This window comes from Dicentrarchus labrax, unplaced genomic scaffold (genome assembly GCF_905237075.1).
Source record: "Dicentrarchus labrax unplaced genomic scaffold, dlabrax2021, whole genome shotgun sequence".
In the NCBI taxonomy this organism is placed as follows: domain Eukaryota; kingdom Metazoa; phylum Chordata; class Actinopteri; family Moronidae; genus Dicentrarchus; species Dicentrarchus labrax.
The window spans coordinates 35,631,526-35,648,301 of NW_026136719.1; the positions used below are offsets into that span (position 1 = coordinate 35,631,526).

Consider the following 16,776-nt stretch of genomic DNA (forward strand, 5'->3'; position numbering starts at 1 on the left):
ACTGCTCCTTTAAGGTCTAAAAACTGTCTCACTGCTCCTTTAAGGTCTAAAACTGTCTAACTGCTCCTTTAAGGTCTAAAAGTGTCTAACTGCTCCTTTAAGGTCTAAAACTGTCTAACTGCTCCTTTAAGGTCTAAAACTGTCTAACTGCTCCTTTAAGGTCTAAAACTGTCTAACTGCTCCTTTAAGGTCTAAAACTGTCTAACTGCTCCTTTAAGGTCTAAAATCTAACGCTCCTTTAAGGTCTAAAACTGTCTAACTGCTCCTTTAAGGTCTAAAAGTGTCTAACTGCTCCTTTAAGGTCTAAAAGTGTCTAACTGCTCCTTTAAGGTCTAAAAGTGTCTAACTGCTCCTTTAAGGTCTAAAAGTGTCTAACTGCTCCTTTAAGGTCTAAAACTGTCTAACTGCTCCTTTAAGGTCTAAAAGTGTCCCTTTTTGTCCACCCTAACTCCTCCCTCCTGCTCTTTGTGCCTCCTCTGCACACACACACACACACACACACACACACACACACACAGGGATCAACCTGTTGTGTCTGACCGGGGATCAGTTCACCGCGCTGTGCAGCCTCAGGAGCAGCCTCCTTCAACCGACCCTGGGTCAGTTCAGATCCTCCTCCCTCCCTCCCCCGCCCTCCCTCCCGGTGTACTCCGACAGCCCCGCAGTCTTTTCCCTTCACTCCACTTCAGAGACACCAACCGAGCCCCGGCCGTTTCCCACGCCTCCGCACCGCAAAGCCTCCACAAAAAAACGTCTTGAATCAGCAAAGAGTGGTAAAATGCGGAAACGAGCCGCTTTGAGGCGCAGTTAGTGGGAATGATGCAGCTTTCTGAGCGGACTCATGATGCAGGATTTAAACCAAAAAGGGCCTCGACTTTTTCCACTGGAGTAACTGCACAGGAGGGACGCAAAGTTTTCAGTTGGTGCGGACCGACTGTTTTATAATGTCCGCGGTGCTCAGCTGCTTATGACTGGTTTTTTATGATCGTTTTTTAACCCATCTGGAGCGTTTACGGTCAATGCACTGCTTTTTATGGACTGTTGTCTCGGTGGAAACAAGCTGAAGGAGGATTTCCACTCCTCAGGAGTTCGACGCCAGAAACTGACGCGTCCCTGAACGCAGCAGGTAGCTAACGGTAGCTAGCTTGTTAGCTAGTTTTTTTAAGCTTGTTTTTCTTTTCACGCACCAAACACACGAGTCGCTGAACTCGGCGTTAATGTCGGTTGTAATGAGTTTAAAACACAGCTAATGTTGGCTTAATCTTTCCTTTCAGATTTTCCCAGTGTTATAAGGTTGTTTTCAGTAACTATAAAGGTCCGGGGGTGTCCGGGGAGCTGTGCATCGAGCTACGGCCGGTGAGAGCCGCCTCTCCCCCGGCACCAGACAGGAAGCAGCGAACTGGGTAGTTACTTTTGTAACGGTCGAAAAAACTCCTAAAATTAGCGGCACACATATAATAGACAGTGAATCAACAGCGTTATGAGTCGGGGTTTAATTCGGCGTGTTTCTGATCCACCAACCAGCACTTATTTTAGAGAGAAATCCTAATTATTGAAACGGTCCGCCTTTTATTCCCACGGTCTTCTCCCACTGAAAGAGCGCAGCTACAGCGGAGACTGAGCCAGTGGAGGGTTGTGAACATGTGAAGTTTTAACAGAATACACTTTATCTTTATGGGTTATATTGACGCCGAATTAACAAGAAGACTGTCGACAAATAACACAATTTATCTCGTGTTTCTAGAGTTACGGGTTGTTAGGGACACCGTAGGGTTTGTTAAAATGTGACATTTCTGAAAGGGAGTTTGGTGCAGGGAGCTTTTAGTTTTGTAATGTTTTTATATGTTGTCTCCACTGCAGAAACACTAGGAAACTGCTAAAGTCTGATAACGTTGTCTGACTTTGACTGCTGTTAGTTATTGGTTTGATTAATGCTTTAATATAGTGTGTATTGATTACTGATGCTGCCTGATCAGGATCATTATCAGCTGTTTGTACTCTGTTTCTCTGCTGTTTGCTTTCCTAACCAAACACAAAGTCCTTGTTATTAATGGTGTTTATAGACAGACTCTGGGATTACTCCTTGTGAAAGATCTTGTAGTGTGTCCCCCCCCCCCATTGCTCATCAGCCACAGAGCAAACCACAACAAAGACTCCAGACTCTGAGACATCCTGTAGTGTGAACGGTACGGAGATCTGTGACCATCAGCTCGCTCTAACTCAGCCTTCTCCATGTTAGCCGTTGCAGCTAACGTCCAAACATGCCTCAGCTAAACGGGGGAGACGGAGACGACCTGGGAGCCAACGATGAGCTGATCGCTTTCAAAGACGAGGGGGAGCAGGAGGAGAAGAGGAACGTGTCTGCCGGACGGGACCTGGACGACGTTAAGTCCTCTCTGGTCAACGAGTCGGAGACCAACAGCAGCTCGGACTCGGAGGTGAGTTACCTGGGACCCGTCGGCCGGTGGATCCCCCTCTAGATCCGGTTTGTGTGTCACCGCGGTGCTCGGCCGGCTTTGTTTACGTGTCTGTGTGTGGTTTCTGTGCAGGCAGACAGACGATCCAAACCCGGTCCCGATCTGGAGAGCAGGGCCAGACACAGTCAGCTGTTTGAAGAAGGTAACGGACACACTTTGAATACTTTATCTTCAGTCGGGGTCTTCATCACGCTCGTGTCCCGTCTCACAGACTTTACTGTGCATGAAAACCCAACCCACTGAGAGTTAAAGAGCACTCTGCAATTCAGCATTCATCTGGATTTATACTCGACTCGAGGGTTTAATGGTCGGTCTGCAGGTTGTGATTCACCCGTTGATATCAGACCATATCGTAATTATTATTATCTATGTTTTTATCAAGGCCGATATGGATTAAATGAAGGAAAAACCGATAACTTTATGAATCAGAAATCCACTTTTAATAACATTGAGGGATTGTTACGGTACATCTGTCTCAAATTCCCATAATGCAACTCCTCTTTCAGACTCCATGTCCCCAGTTTATGATGCATGTTTTCTGTCTTACATTTTAAGTCTGAAGCCCCCCAGTAGTCCCTCCCCAGGGTGTGTGAAGTGGTCTTTGTGTTTGATGCTGAACTTGTTTCTCAGCGCTGAGGAGACGGCAGGACGGAGGACTCTTCCAGCCCTCTCCGTACGTCGGATATCCCTTCTTCATGATCCCAGACCTCGGGAACATCTGCAATCCTTACCTCGCCAACGGAGCCCTCACACAAAGTGCCAGGACGGTAAGACTACACACACACACACACACACACACACACACACACTGTTGTGCTGCATCCTTGTAAGCATTAAAGTGAAACAGAGCGATGGAGCTGAACGATTTTTCTCGATTCATCATCTGTTTTATTGTCAGCGAGAGAGAGAGGAAGTTGTAATGTCCCTGAGGGGTAATTTAACTCACACATAATACAGACAGTTACACACATTAATTCACTTTCACTTTTCACCAGAAACACAGGCTGCAAGAAAAAAGCCAGAAAGCTTAATCCTTATAACACACGTCTTCTTATTCCTTAAAGTTCTGTATTTCATGTCTCACACACATGTTGGTCCAGAGTTCAGTCTGATGAACTTCCTGCTCAGCACTGAACACATTCTGATGAGCATTATATCCAGATAATATTCCAGAAATCAGTCAAAATAAAAGAACGTCGAGGTTCATGAGACGCTGACGTCACGCAGATGAACTCGTTCACAGGCGTAACTGAAACCCTGACTTGCCCCGCGCTCGGCAACAGGTTCAAGCTGCTTCACATTGTGGGCACATTGTTTTGCAAATTGAGACCTGGATACCACTGACTCACCATTGTCCTGACAGCTTCTTTTGTGCACTTGCATTTGATTTGGTGTGTGTGTGTGTGTGTGTGTGTGTGTGTGTGTGTGTGAGAGAGAGCTGCCTGCAGCCTGTTATGATAAGGTGGTTTGTGATGGTACAGGGTTAGACAGGCCTGGACACAGTCTGCTGGGGAAGTTGCCTGCCTGCAGCAGGAATGAGCTCTCATCATGGCGGCCGCTGTGCAGCAGATTAGCTGCTCTGGCTGGCTGCTGCACGGCGGGATTGACAGCGTGTTGCCCAATTTCCCAGTCCCCTTAAAGCTTTATGGAGCTCAGCTTGGATTATAGGGATACTGGGTAATGGTTTAATACAGTAACACTCATGGCCACTAATCTAAAAATTGCCTCGTTGGCAGTGTGAGGAATTTAAAGCAAAATATTATTGCAGAGTTAAAGTTTAAGGCATGACCTCAAACACAAGGTTGTGCTGAGGTTGTGTGGAGTGCTTTGGTCTTAATGTGCAGTTGAAACAGCAGATTGTTGTACGGGTGCTGGTTGCAGGGGCTGGGGGCAGTTCACACTCTGCAGTCGGGGGCAGTTTGCAGACCGTGGGGTAGTTTAGAGGTTTCTGATTCCCGGTGACACGAGTTTGCGAACTCTCTTCCTTCTCTGGTTTGTTTTGGAAGTCTTTTCCTCCGAGGATTTGGCCCAGACGCACATGTAGGCTAAACACACAGCCTAACACACACACACACACACACACACACACACACACACACACACACACACACACACACACACCTACCTGCATTCCTCAGCTTTGTAATGCCCTCCCCCCCGTGTTAGTGGGTCATTGTTGTCATTAGCAGAGTCTGAATGGTCCTAATGCATGGCTCCACAGGGGGATCGTTACACCTCATTATACCTAACACACTGCCCGTGGCTTCTCCGGACACACACACACACACACACACACACACACTCTTTCCACTGTGGCTGACTGACTGATTGTTTGTGCTCCGGCTGCATGTTGCCTTGAGACCTCCGCACTGGTCCTCCCTCACATTTCTCCTCACACAATGGAGACTTTGTGTACTTTTCAGGCCTCTCTCGGTAAGAGCGCGAGGTGTGTTTATGAGAGACAGAGGAGGAGGAGATGCGCCTGCCAGTCTGAAGGCGAGTCAAGGTAAACAAGCTATCGTTAGCCGCACGCTACCTGAACCATAATACAGGCTGTTTACTGTACTCATGTACGCAGACAGGAAGCAGGAGCCAGCATGTAGACAACCTGTCTGCTTACTCTGCCCTCCTCCCCTAACCTCCCCCACCTGCTTCCAGTCTGCTCCTCACCTCCTCCAGCAGCGCTACAGTGAACACATTAGTCCCACAGACATTCATGGTCCTGAGTGAACCCAGTTGGTCGGATGGTGGCGCTGTAATTAAAGGCTCAGTGTGCTCTACAAAAACGTTTTTAAAATGTAAAATTTCCCTTTGAACCATAGGTCTGATGGTACCGAATGGTCTATGGGTCATCGTTGTATGAAGCTGATCTAAAGTTGCAGAAAGCGTGTTATCGTATTTAGTTTTCAAGATATTGACCAACTAGCTTCAGAGGGGGCGTGGCTCGGCACATACATAGACATTAAGTTAACAACCATTGGGCCGATTATCACAAAACTCACAGGATGTGTCCACATGAGTTCCTGAAACATACTCTGAAACTTTCATGTAAATTGACCTCTAGGGGGGCCGCCACAAATGCCGAAAGAAATGTGTGCGGCATAACACAAATCAGAAATTATTTATAAAGTCACCACAAAACAGTCTGTGGCTGCTTGAGGTTGTATTTTTTGTTGTTTCCAAATACAGTCAACACAACCAATTACAGAAACTGCTGCAAGTTGCACCTTAAAATGGAGCTTTGGAAGTTTCCAGGGACAATAAACACTGATGAACACACTGTTTGGTTTGTGGCTCGTGGAGTTACTTTCTCCTTGACCTCCATGATGCAGGCGTTACCAGTCTGTCCACAGATATCAGTTATGATATCACAATCGTTAGAACAGATTGTTCAGCTGCAGCGACTTCAAACTGAACATCAAACAACGGCTCTAATAGTAGTAACTTCTAAAAAGAGTAAGTTCAGCGTTAAAATGGGACTGAAGCCACACAGCGTCTGCCTGCCTTTACTCGACCGATTAGGTGTAACCACATCCTCTCCATGTGCGCCACAAAGTGTGAAGAGGAGAAAGACCCAGTTGGCTCAGAGGTTTGCTGACTTTTGAAATCGGTCACACACACACACACACGCACGCACGCACACACATGGCGGTGTCACACCTGAGCGGCAGTGAATGGGAGGAGGAGCACAGAGGACAGATAAGCTTCCTGGTATGTGTGAGTGTTGATCGTGCTGGAGATGGCAGGCGTCTCGCTTTATTTTCGCTCTCTGTTTAAAAAGGTTTATATTGACAAAGCTGACCATCTGTGTTAGTGTGTGTGTGTGTGGGTGTGGGTGTGTAAATGTGGCTGTGCTTGTTTAGTTTAAGTTGGTCTCTTTCAGCAGGCTGAACAATCCCAGAATTCCTCTGTTTACTCGACATTGTCTCCAGAGTCTTAAAATACCAGGAGAATGACCTGTCTGAAACAACAGCCCGTGTACATACATGCAAACATAAACACACACACATTAAAACTTTTCACCTCGTGCAACATTTTTCTGTTAGCAAGATATCTATAAAAACTGTCAGTGGTTATACATAAAGCTGTGTTGAGATGTTGGTCATAGGGCAACAGGAACTGATCTAACCTCGTCTAACCAATTCATGCATTAAGTGTTTCTTCTTCGCAGTAAATTCACATGAACGCCATCAAAGCTGCGAGACGAGGCAGACGAGGCGCTCAAGGTTATTATAGTCAACAAAAACTGAACTAAAACTAGGTGGGAAATAAGATTGTAGTTCACTGGAATAAAAGTAAAAACTAAACAACACAACAAGTATGAGGAAGCATTATTGGTTGCATTGTTGAGACTGCTGTGAGTCAATTATTGTAATAAATATTCTGAATGTTTTAAATCTTGCCCCCGACAAACAACCCCTATCTAGTTGTATTGAAAAATAAAAACTAACACAGAAACTACTTAAAACTAAACAGAAACGAGCCAACTAACTGGAAACGCAATAAAAAATAAAAAGCTATAATAACGATCAAGATATTATCTAAATTATCATAATAAATAATCTTCTATATAAATTGACATTTCGAAGTTCAGTGTTCAGAGAGTACTAAATCCAAATCAGTGCTATAGATACAGGGCAGAGGTCAATACTGTCTATTTGATTAATTTGATACAATTATGATATTATTTAAAACTAATATTCCACTGATTCAATAAGAGCCGTATTTGATGAGCAGAACTGGACTCAGAAGGGATTAAAGACAAATCGCCTTCGTAGTTTTATGAATATCAAACTTTATTTATTCTCACAGAAATGTAGAATTTGTGATCTGAAAGCTTCACTTCTTATTAATTCATTTTCTGTTCACTCTTTGTGTTCTGTGCTAACTTTATCCTCAACTCTTTGTCTTCAACATGAGTGTGTGTGTGTGTGTGTGTGTGTGTGTGTGTGTGTGTGTGTGTGTGTGTGTGTGTGTGTGTGTGTGTGTGTGTGTGTGTGTGTGTGTGTGTGTGTGTGTGTGTGTGTGTGTGTGTGTGTGTGTGTGTGTGTGTGTAGCAGAGTTTCGTAAACAGCAGTAAGCCTAATAACTTTCCCTCTAGTCACACAGTGATTTTATGCTTCCCTCAGTAATAGACTCTGATTGTGTGTGTGTGTGTGTGCATTGATTTCTTGGTATTTCCAACAGCTGGATCCAGTTAGCGCTCTCAGCCAGAGCTTCCTCGGGCCTCTGAATGGGGGACGGGATGAAGCTGCGCTGTGTGTGTGTGTGTGTGTGTGTGTGTGTGTGTGTTTCTGGAGAACAGGGTTTGTGTGTGTCCAGGCTGGGTTTATTAGAAGTCATTGTGGGTTGGCTGTCTGAAGCACAATAAGATGAGCTGGAGATAAGAGTAGTTATGAGGGTGAATGCAGTCAGTAGTAGTTTCCCATTCAACATGACGGCTGCTGGCTTCCTCGTTGTGCTCACTTCCTCGTTGAACTTAAGGGAACCGGAGCTGCAACTAATGATTATTTTATTATCGATTGGTTGTTTGTTCCATAAAATGTCAGAAAATGGTTCCCCAAAGCCCAAAGTAACATGGAACCACCCAAACATACTGACTTCACTGTCATAGAGGACTAAAGAAACCAGAAAATATTCACATATTGAGAAACTGGAATCAGAAAATTTTGACATTTCTTATTTTCTTAATCTTACATTTAATATGGCAACTAATTGATTAATGGACCAATTGCAGCTCTAACAGGTATCCTGCAGAGGTCTTTATCAGCAGGTTCTGGAGAAATGTGTTAGACTTTAAGTGAAACAGGAAGCAGAGAGCTGTTTGCTTCCATATCATTTTGTATTTCCTGTTAAAATAAATAAATAAAAAAAGCCAGGGCGAGGAACTTATTGGGGTAGTCGATGGCGTTGAAGGTGTGTTACGCCTCCAGTGAACAGCACAGCCACACGGTGCAGAGTGTATTATTAACCTGCTTCTTACACGTTACTTCAGACGGGGAAATCCTCCCGAAACACCACGTTTCTGTTACAAAGTCTCAGAGCCTAAACTGAGATAACCCCGATGACTTCACTGTGACATCATCATCTCAGGGTTTAGAAAACCCGTCCAGAGAAGACATGATGTAATCACACAGAGTCCGGGTCCACTGTCTGTTTGTAATAACGTCATATAATCGTCATATAATTATTATAAAGTCAATAATTAATGAAAATGCTCATAAACAGTCGGTCGGTAGTCGGGAGGAGAGATTAGAGCCGCTGTTCCTCCTGGCTCTACTTCAGGGTCAAAGGTCACAGTTGTGAGTCTGTTGACGTCACTCACAGTTGAATGAGCACCAAAGGCCTCTTGGTGTGTGTGTGTGTGTGTGTGTGTGTGTGTGTGTGTGTGTGTGTGTGTGTGTGTGTGTGTGTGTGTGTGTGTGTGTGTGTGTGTGTGTGTGTGTGTGTGTGGGGGGGGGGGGGGGGGGGGGGGGGGGGGGGGGGGGGGGGGGGTGGGTGGGGGGGGGGGGTCTCCCAGTTTCAGACAGCTCGGTCAACAGTGGGACCCCAGTGGGTTTGGGGGGCTGGTGGGGTGTTTATGTGTGAGGAATGGGGGGCAGGGCGAAGGCAAACTTTTTGGACTCTGTTCTTTGTCTGACTCAAGACCCAGAGTTTACACACACACACACACACACACACTCCCTCCAAACTGAACGTGTTCATTAGGATTTGACCGTCAGCTCTCGTCTATAACTTGTTTCCCGTGTCTTTGTGTCGAGTATAATATACCAAACGTACGTGAAGGTCTGTGTGACATTACATACATTTAGTCATCGGAGGGTGCACGCGTATCCTCCTGCCTCCAGTTTGTGGTGACGTCTGCGCTCACGAGGCCGATAAACAATAAATGTCCTTCACACTGACTGGCCACTGTTTTATATATGTGTATGTATATGTGTATGTTAAGGCACAATACCAGATCCTGTAATGTGCAACAGAGCATTGTTCACTGCGAGGGTAAATAGGACCAATCATAGATAGGACGGGGCAACGGGAGATATTTCTAGTTCCCTCCACTCACAGAGCGCTTTGGCTCAGCTACGAGCCAGAGAGTCAATACAGCGAGTTCTTAAATAATAACTTTAACTTTAGAAATAACTATTTTATTCAGTTTTATTCTCAGAACAAATGAAATGTTGAGCTAGAGGTTAAACAGTTTTCTTACAGCCCTTAAAATCCAGATATGTGTGTGTGTTATAACTCTCTCTCTCTCTCTCTCTCTCTCTCTCTCTCTCTCTCTCTCTCTCTCTCTCTCTCTCTCTCTCTCTCTCTCTCTCTCTCTCTCTCTCTCTCTCTCTCTCCACAGTATCTGCCGTTTCAGTGGCCTCTGCTCGACGTTCCAGGAAGAGCTGCTATCAGAGACTCAGCTACTCCGACACACCTGGTAAGACCTGGTTACACACACACACACACACACACACACACACACACACACACACACACACACAGGACAAAGTTCAGCATAATGATAGTAAACTTTACTTATACAACAGAGTTACAAAGTGCTTTACGTGGTTGAACCAGGATTAAAGTCGGACAATAAAATCCGACGATTAAAGATAATATAATAATATAATGCAGTAAAATAACAATGAGATGATGATGATGATGATGATGATGATGATGATAATAATAATAATAATAAAACAGATAAGATGTGTTGGCTCTGCAGCCTCAGAAGACTGCAGGGTTTCCGGCCGTGCGTAGCTGCTCTGTATCTGTATCTGCTCTGTATCTGTATCTGTAGCTGCTCTGTATCTGTATCTGTAGCTGCTCTGTATCTGTATCTGTAGCTGCTCTGTATCTGTATCTGTAGCTGTAGCTGCTCTGTATCTGTAGCTGCTCTGTATCTGTATCTGTAGCTGCTCTGTATCTGTATCTACGGTCAGAGAAGCTGTTCTACGCTGCCCTCTTCACGTGAAAAACTCAGTCCGGTATTTCTGTGTGTTTGAGTGTCAGCAGTTAATGGAGCACATCGCCTTCTGTTTCCTGTCAGAGTTTAAGTGGTCGTGTTCATATTCAAAATAATAGTTCCAGACTTCACGTTGCTCTGACTACTACTAAACAACTGCCTGCGATTAGCATAAAGTGTCTCCCCGATAACCACTGAACCTTTCACTTTTCTGAAATCATTTTACTGAAGTAATGATCACAGTATTTGCCAGCTGTCATTGTATCAATGGACTGATCAATGACTAGTTTTGTCTGTAGAGGAGATCTTTGGTGATCAGTGTTAGTGTGGTTCCTATCAGTGGACACGCAGTCTGTCTCCACTCTGCTATTAATAGTCAGACTGCTTATCAGCTGCTTCTGTGTGTACGACCTCGACACACAGAGAGAGCTCCGATCATATCGCCAACTCACGGGGACGTCACCGCTGACCTTAAGCAAGCGTGTCCAACCCGAGGGCAGTAACCTGGTTACTGCTGCAGGTCACTAACCAGATCTCTTCCTCTTTATCTGGAAGCATTTCCTGCTTATTCAAACCGTTTGAGAGATGCAACATACTGCTTCCCCATGTTCAAGGATCAAATTCATCATTGTTCAACACAAGGTTGTGCAACAGGATTAAAGATTGCAAGACAATTGAATTTATAACATTTAACAGAAACACATGCACCCAGCAGATATTCCCATTCCAGCTGTTGAAGCTGATGTATTCAGACTTCAGGAGCAGAAGTTCATTTTGGGATTATTTTTCTCCACTTCTGGCTTTTATTGTGAAATCCTGACTAGTTTGATCTCTTCTGAGCAAAAATAATCATTTTAAATGAAACAATCAGAGTGAGAAGAATCTGACGACGACTCACGGGTCAAAAATGTTTCTGTTCTAAATTCCACTTCCTTTGAGTCTCAGTTTCAGTTTCAGTCTAACTTTATGTCAAATCTTCTTTAAAAAGATGATGCATATCTATATGTGTGTGTGTGTGTGTGTGTGTGTGTGTATATATAGATATATATATCTATATATAGATATATATGTATGTGTGTATATATCTATATATATTTGTATATGTATATATACATAGATATATATATCTATATATAGATATGTATATGTATATATATATATAGATATATGTGTGTATGTATGTGTATATGTATTTATGTTTCCTTTCATCAGGCCACCCTGCTGTCACAGTGATACTAAAGAAGCTGTTTCACAGGACCGCCACACTACCAACATATGATGATCTTATAGAATATGACTAATTAAACTACAGTCTGTACGTAGCTTTCAGACATACATACATAGATACAAGTCACATAGGGACACCACAACATAACAACAAGAATAAACACTTAATGCAGCACGTTCACCCTGCCTGTCCTGTGTGTAGCACCCACCCACGACAGTTAGTGGGATGCCTTGTTTAGAGATGCTGTGGCAGAAGGTAGAAACTCGTGCCACAGCGAACCTATGAGTCCTGTATCTGCGTCGAGATGGTAGCAGTGTCAGTAGTTCAAATGAGCTCAACCATCAACATCTACAGCAGTACAATGCAACATACACATGAATAAATACAGTAATCAGGAGAACGTTCACAAGCTCAGTTAAACTGGCTTAGCGGACTCCATTTATAAGCTACCGTTTAAGGTAAAGGTCACAACCTTTGACCCTCATCCCTACATAGAGACACATAGAAATCAGTCCACAGGCAGCAGAGGAACAATCTGATAGTGTGGATTTAGTGTAACTTTACGTTTAAAAGTAACTCTGAACTCAGTTTGAACCCATCAGACCAGTTCCAGCTCCTTAAAGTTTACATGATTTGATTGAGATAATTATTGGGCGTTGGTGAACGTCGTCACTGTCATGGTTGAGAAAACGTCACTGCTCTGAGAGATGAAGTCCGTCCACTCCTGAAGTGAACGGCACTGAATGTTATCAGCCGATGTTTTCCTTTCCAATAAAACGGGACTTCCTGCACAGTTTTTACTTCCTTTAAGAAGAGTTCAACTGCCTGTTGCATAAGTCGTGGAAATAGAAACTCTGACTGTCCCACCCTGCTCGAAATTGCTTCCCTCACTGTTCTTTTTTTTTCAACAAGAAATGAATCATATTTAAAGACAGAAAGAAGCATGTTGTTATGCTGCTTGTTGTTTGAGATTGTGTAGGATTAGTTCATGTTTTATTTTCTGTCCCTGAGTCAGAAGGTGGGACGATGACGGGTGGAGTCTGTTTTTATTATTGGCACTTAGATCTTTCCAGTTTTATCTTTCGTTTGTTTTTCTTATCTTTTTTCTTTTTTTTTTTATTTCTTAAATTTCCCTCAGGATAAATATCTATCTATCTATCTATCTATCTATCTATCTATCTATCTATCTATCTATCTATCTATCTATCTAATCACCAGCTCCACTGGCTGCGATAGAAAGCGATTCCATTCAGTCTTATAGAGAAATGAGTCGACTTCTCAGTTGATTTATTCCCTCAGTAAACAGTTTCCTGATGAGTTTGTGGTCTCAGTCTCTAGTTTCAGTCTTCTTCCATACAGCATGATGTTCATTTAGTAACTGATGGTCCCATTTAGAGTAAAACAGACCATAAAGCAGGGTATGCTTTAGGGCGGGGCTACCTTGTGATTGACAGCTCATTCTCAGTGAGTCCGTCCAGCTCAACCAAACTCAGATCAAACTGTCAAACAGTGCTGATCAGATATGGATCCAGATTCTGTTGGTGACTGTTTCTCTCCTCAAATCTGTTCACAAACACATTTTACTGTTTATCTGGAATACCAGATCCTGTGTGAGCAGGAGAGCAGCTCAAATCGCTTTACGTGACCTCCGCTGGCTGTAAAAAACCCAACAACATGGTGGCCATAATGTCATGGTTTGAGAATGGTACTCCACTAACTGATTGGTGAGGTCAGGACAGAGTTAGTTCTCAGGAACAGGCATTACTAATGTGTGTGACTGCAAGCAGTAACTGGGACTAAGGGAGGGGACATGCTGACACCTGGTGGACAGATAAAGACACTGCATCTTAACTAATCACCCCTCTCTCTTTCTGTGTGTGTGTGTGTGTGTCTCCAGTCTAACAATGTGCCAGTGGTGCAGCACCCTCACATGACCCACCTCCACCCGCTGCTGTCCTACAGTCCAGAGGCGTTCTCCCCTCAGAGGGCCTCTCCCGGCTTCTCTCCCGACGCAGGTAAGCAGTGTGGACTCACCTGTCCTCCAATGAGAGCCCCCCCAACACAAACAACCTCATTTTTCCTGTGGTTACACAACGTACACTGATTACTCTCACCTCCACCTGGGATTCAGGTATGTCGAGGACGCCTCATGCAGCCTGCTACCCCGTCTCACCTGGAGGGATGGCTCAGCTCACACACCCCCTCGGATGGTTGTGAGTAAAACAGACACTAACACACACACTGTAAATGCTACAAACACACAACAGTGTAAACCTTTATGTGACTGCATTTAACTGTCTGTCTCTCTGTCTGTCTGTCTGTCTGCAGGCAGGGACAGCCCATGTATCCCATCGCGGGGGGGTTCTCGCCTGCTGCTCTCGCTATGAACGCCTCCATGTCGAGGTAGGTGTTGTGTTTGAATAACAAAGTGAAACATCTGCAATTAAAATCATAAATGGACAAAAGAACATTTAAAGACGTCATCAAAAAATATTACGACTGTTAATATTAATAGTGTGTGTGTGTGTGTGTGTGTGTGTGTGTGTGTGTGTGTGGCGCAGCCTGGTGTCGGGCAGCTTCTCTCCACGTTTGGTGCCGACCTCGCAGTCGTCCATCCCTCACCCCGCCATCGTCTCCACAGGGAGTGAAGCAGGAGCCCGGAGGCAGCGGCCAGCCGGGGTACCACAGCTTTACTCTCTGTGTCATTGATATCTGATCTATTGATTACTGTTAGTGTCAGAACTGTCACTTACTGGGCTCTGGCGGCGCTCCCACGATGGTAATGCTCTCTCTCTCCTTCTATTCGTCCCTGCAGGAAGTCGCTGCCTGACGGCCAGCAGGAGAGGGAGGAGGAGAAGAAGCCTCACATCAAGAAGCCTCTGAACGCGTTCATGTTGTACATGAGGGAGGAGAGACCCAAAGTGGTCGCTCAGTGCAAAGTGAAAGAGAGCGCCACCATCAACCAGATCCTGGGCCAGAGGGTACGTCTGTCTGTACGTCTGTCTGTCTGTCTGTCTGTCTGTACGTTTGTCTTATATTCTGAGAATTAAGGTGAAATTGTTTGAGGAAAAGTTTTTCAAGAATAAAATCAAACTCGTAGAATTAAGTGAAAACTTTAAGGCACAAAACGTCGTAATATTTAAAAAACAAAAAGTCTTGAGAAAAATGATATTGATATTATTTTCAGAATAAAGTTGAACCGTTACAATAAAAAAGAATAAATTCATAATATTTGAGAAGTTGTAATATTATAAATTCCATAATTCCCAGAAAAAAATAAATAAATAACAAAGTTCAAAATTTAGGAGAAAAAATAGGAACTTTATAGACTCTATAAATAATAACACATTTCTGCTGTCCTCTGTTGTTGTTTGTCTGTGCTGACTCAGTGTTTTCTGTCCACAGTGGCATTCTCTGACCAAAGAGGAACAGGCCAAATATTACGAACTGGCTCGTAAAGAGAGACTCCTCCACTCCAAACTGTACCCGGGCTGGTCGGCCAGAGACAACTACGTGAGTCCATCTGCCGCCTGTTCACCATTATTCTGTCTATTATTATTATTATTATTATTATTATTATTATTATTCATAATTATCATAAGGTTGATATCAGCTCACCTTGTTTCTGTGTTCAGGGGAAAAAGAAAAAGAGAAAGAGGACGAAGAGTGAGAATCAGCTCGAAGGTAAGACGATGCTGCTGAGAGTCAGAGGGTGGTGTTCTTGTTGAAGCTGTGTAAAGGACCTCGGTACTGTAACGCCGGTCTCAGCGTTCGATCCCGGTCCGGCTGCTGAGCCCGGTTCTGTACTGCAGCAGTGAATTATCTCTCTGTGACGATGTGTTAAAGCCTTTAACTGATCCGTCTGTCTGTCCCTCAGGTCCTGACGAGGACTTCCCTCCGCAGCTGAAGAGACCTCGCGTCCCCCCCGAGGAGACGCCTCACACACACACTCTGCTCACACAGACTGCGCACACACACCCCCGCTCCCACCTGACGCAGCCGCACACCGTCTCCCACCTGACGCACACACACCTGTCCCAGGCCAGCCCCGCCTCCTCGCTGGACTCCCCGGCGACGCCGACCACCGCGCTGGCGTCGCCCGGCGCCCCGGCCCCGACGCACACCGAGCACACGCACTCCTCCTACGGCGGGCACACGTCTCCCTACGGCGAGCAGCTGCAGCCGCTGTCCCTCACAACCAAACCCCACCGGACCGCCCACCCTCTGAGCCGCAACGCCGTCACCCCCGGACCCTCCACGCCGTCGTCCTCCTGCGACACCCCCACCTCCTCACCTCTCATGACTTCCTCCAGGTGTTCCCCTCCTCCTCCTCCTCCTCCTCTAATCTCACAGCCCTTCCTCGTCCCGCCTCCTACCTCCGCTCACCAATCAGCAGCGAGCTCTCACGGTGCCTTAACTCAGCCGTTCTCACTCAGGAGAGCCAATCAGCTGTGAGGAGCCTGTCACATGGATAAATAAAAACAATGAAATCACAAACAGTGGAACATGATTTGTACCTCTTCCTATGCTGTAAATACGCCTCCTTTTTTAAACTTTTTTATAGATGTATCACGTTTTATATTAGTATGAAAATAATTGGTCAATATTTGACTGCGTCTCTAACTTCATGAAATGTGTATTTTTTGGTCACTTTTTCTAATTACTTTTTACGGATGATCAACTTGTTGTAATTGAACGAGCTGTGGCACCTGGGTTTGTTTCATAATGCTTTTTTTTCACCTGGTAGTATCGAGTGTAAATCTATTTTCTGGTTCCTCCTCTGTTAATAAATATTCACTGAGTTCAGACACGCTGCCTGTGTGCTGTCCCATGATTGAAACCCTGCTTATACAATCAGCCTCGTTCTCAGAGACAGAGTTAAACCTGAACCCACAGACAGTTCCACACTTTCACACTCCGTATAGCTGCAGACGTCCCTGAGAATCATCCTGTGCCAGTTGTCTGCAAACAGGAGCTGCTAACCAGTAATTCAACATATATTTAATATATTTAAGGTCCCCACAGCTAATAACTGACTGCATGGCAACAGGTTACTTCTTGTTTACATCCCCAAAGATCCCAAATGAGTAGTTCCCAAACTTAAAGTGTGTGTGTGT

General features: G+C 44.7%; 1 pseudogene; it reads left to right on the forward strand.

Moving 5' to 3' along the window:
- Positions 1 to 652: 652 nt before the first annotated feature.
- On the forward strand, positions 653 to 16,472 carry LOC127351210 (transcription factor 7-like 1-B; annotated as a pseudogene).
- Positions 16,473 to 16,776: the final 304 nt, after the last annotated feature.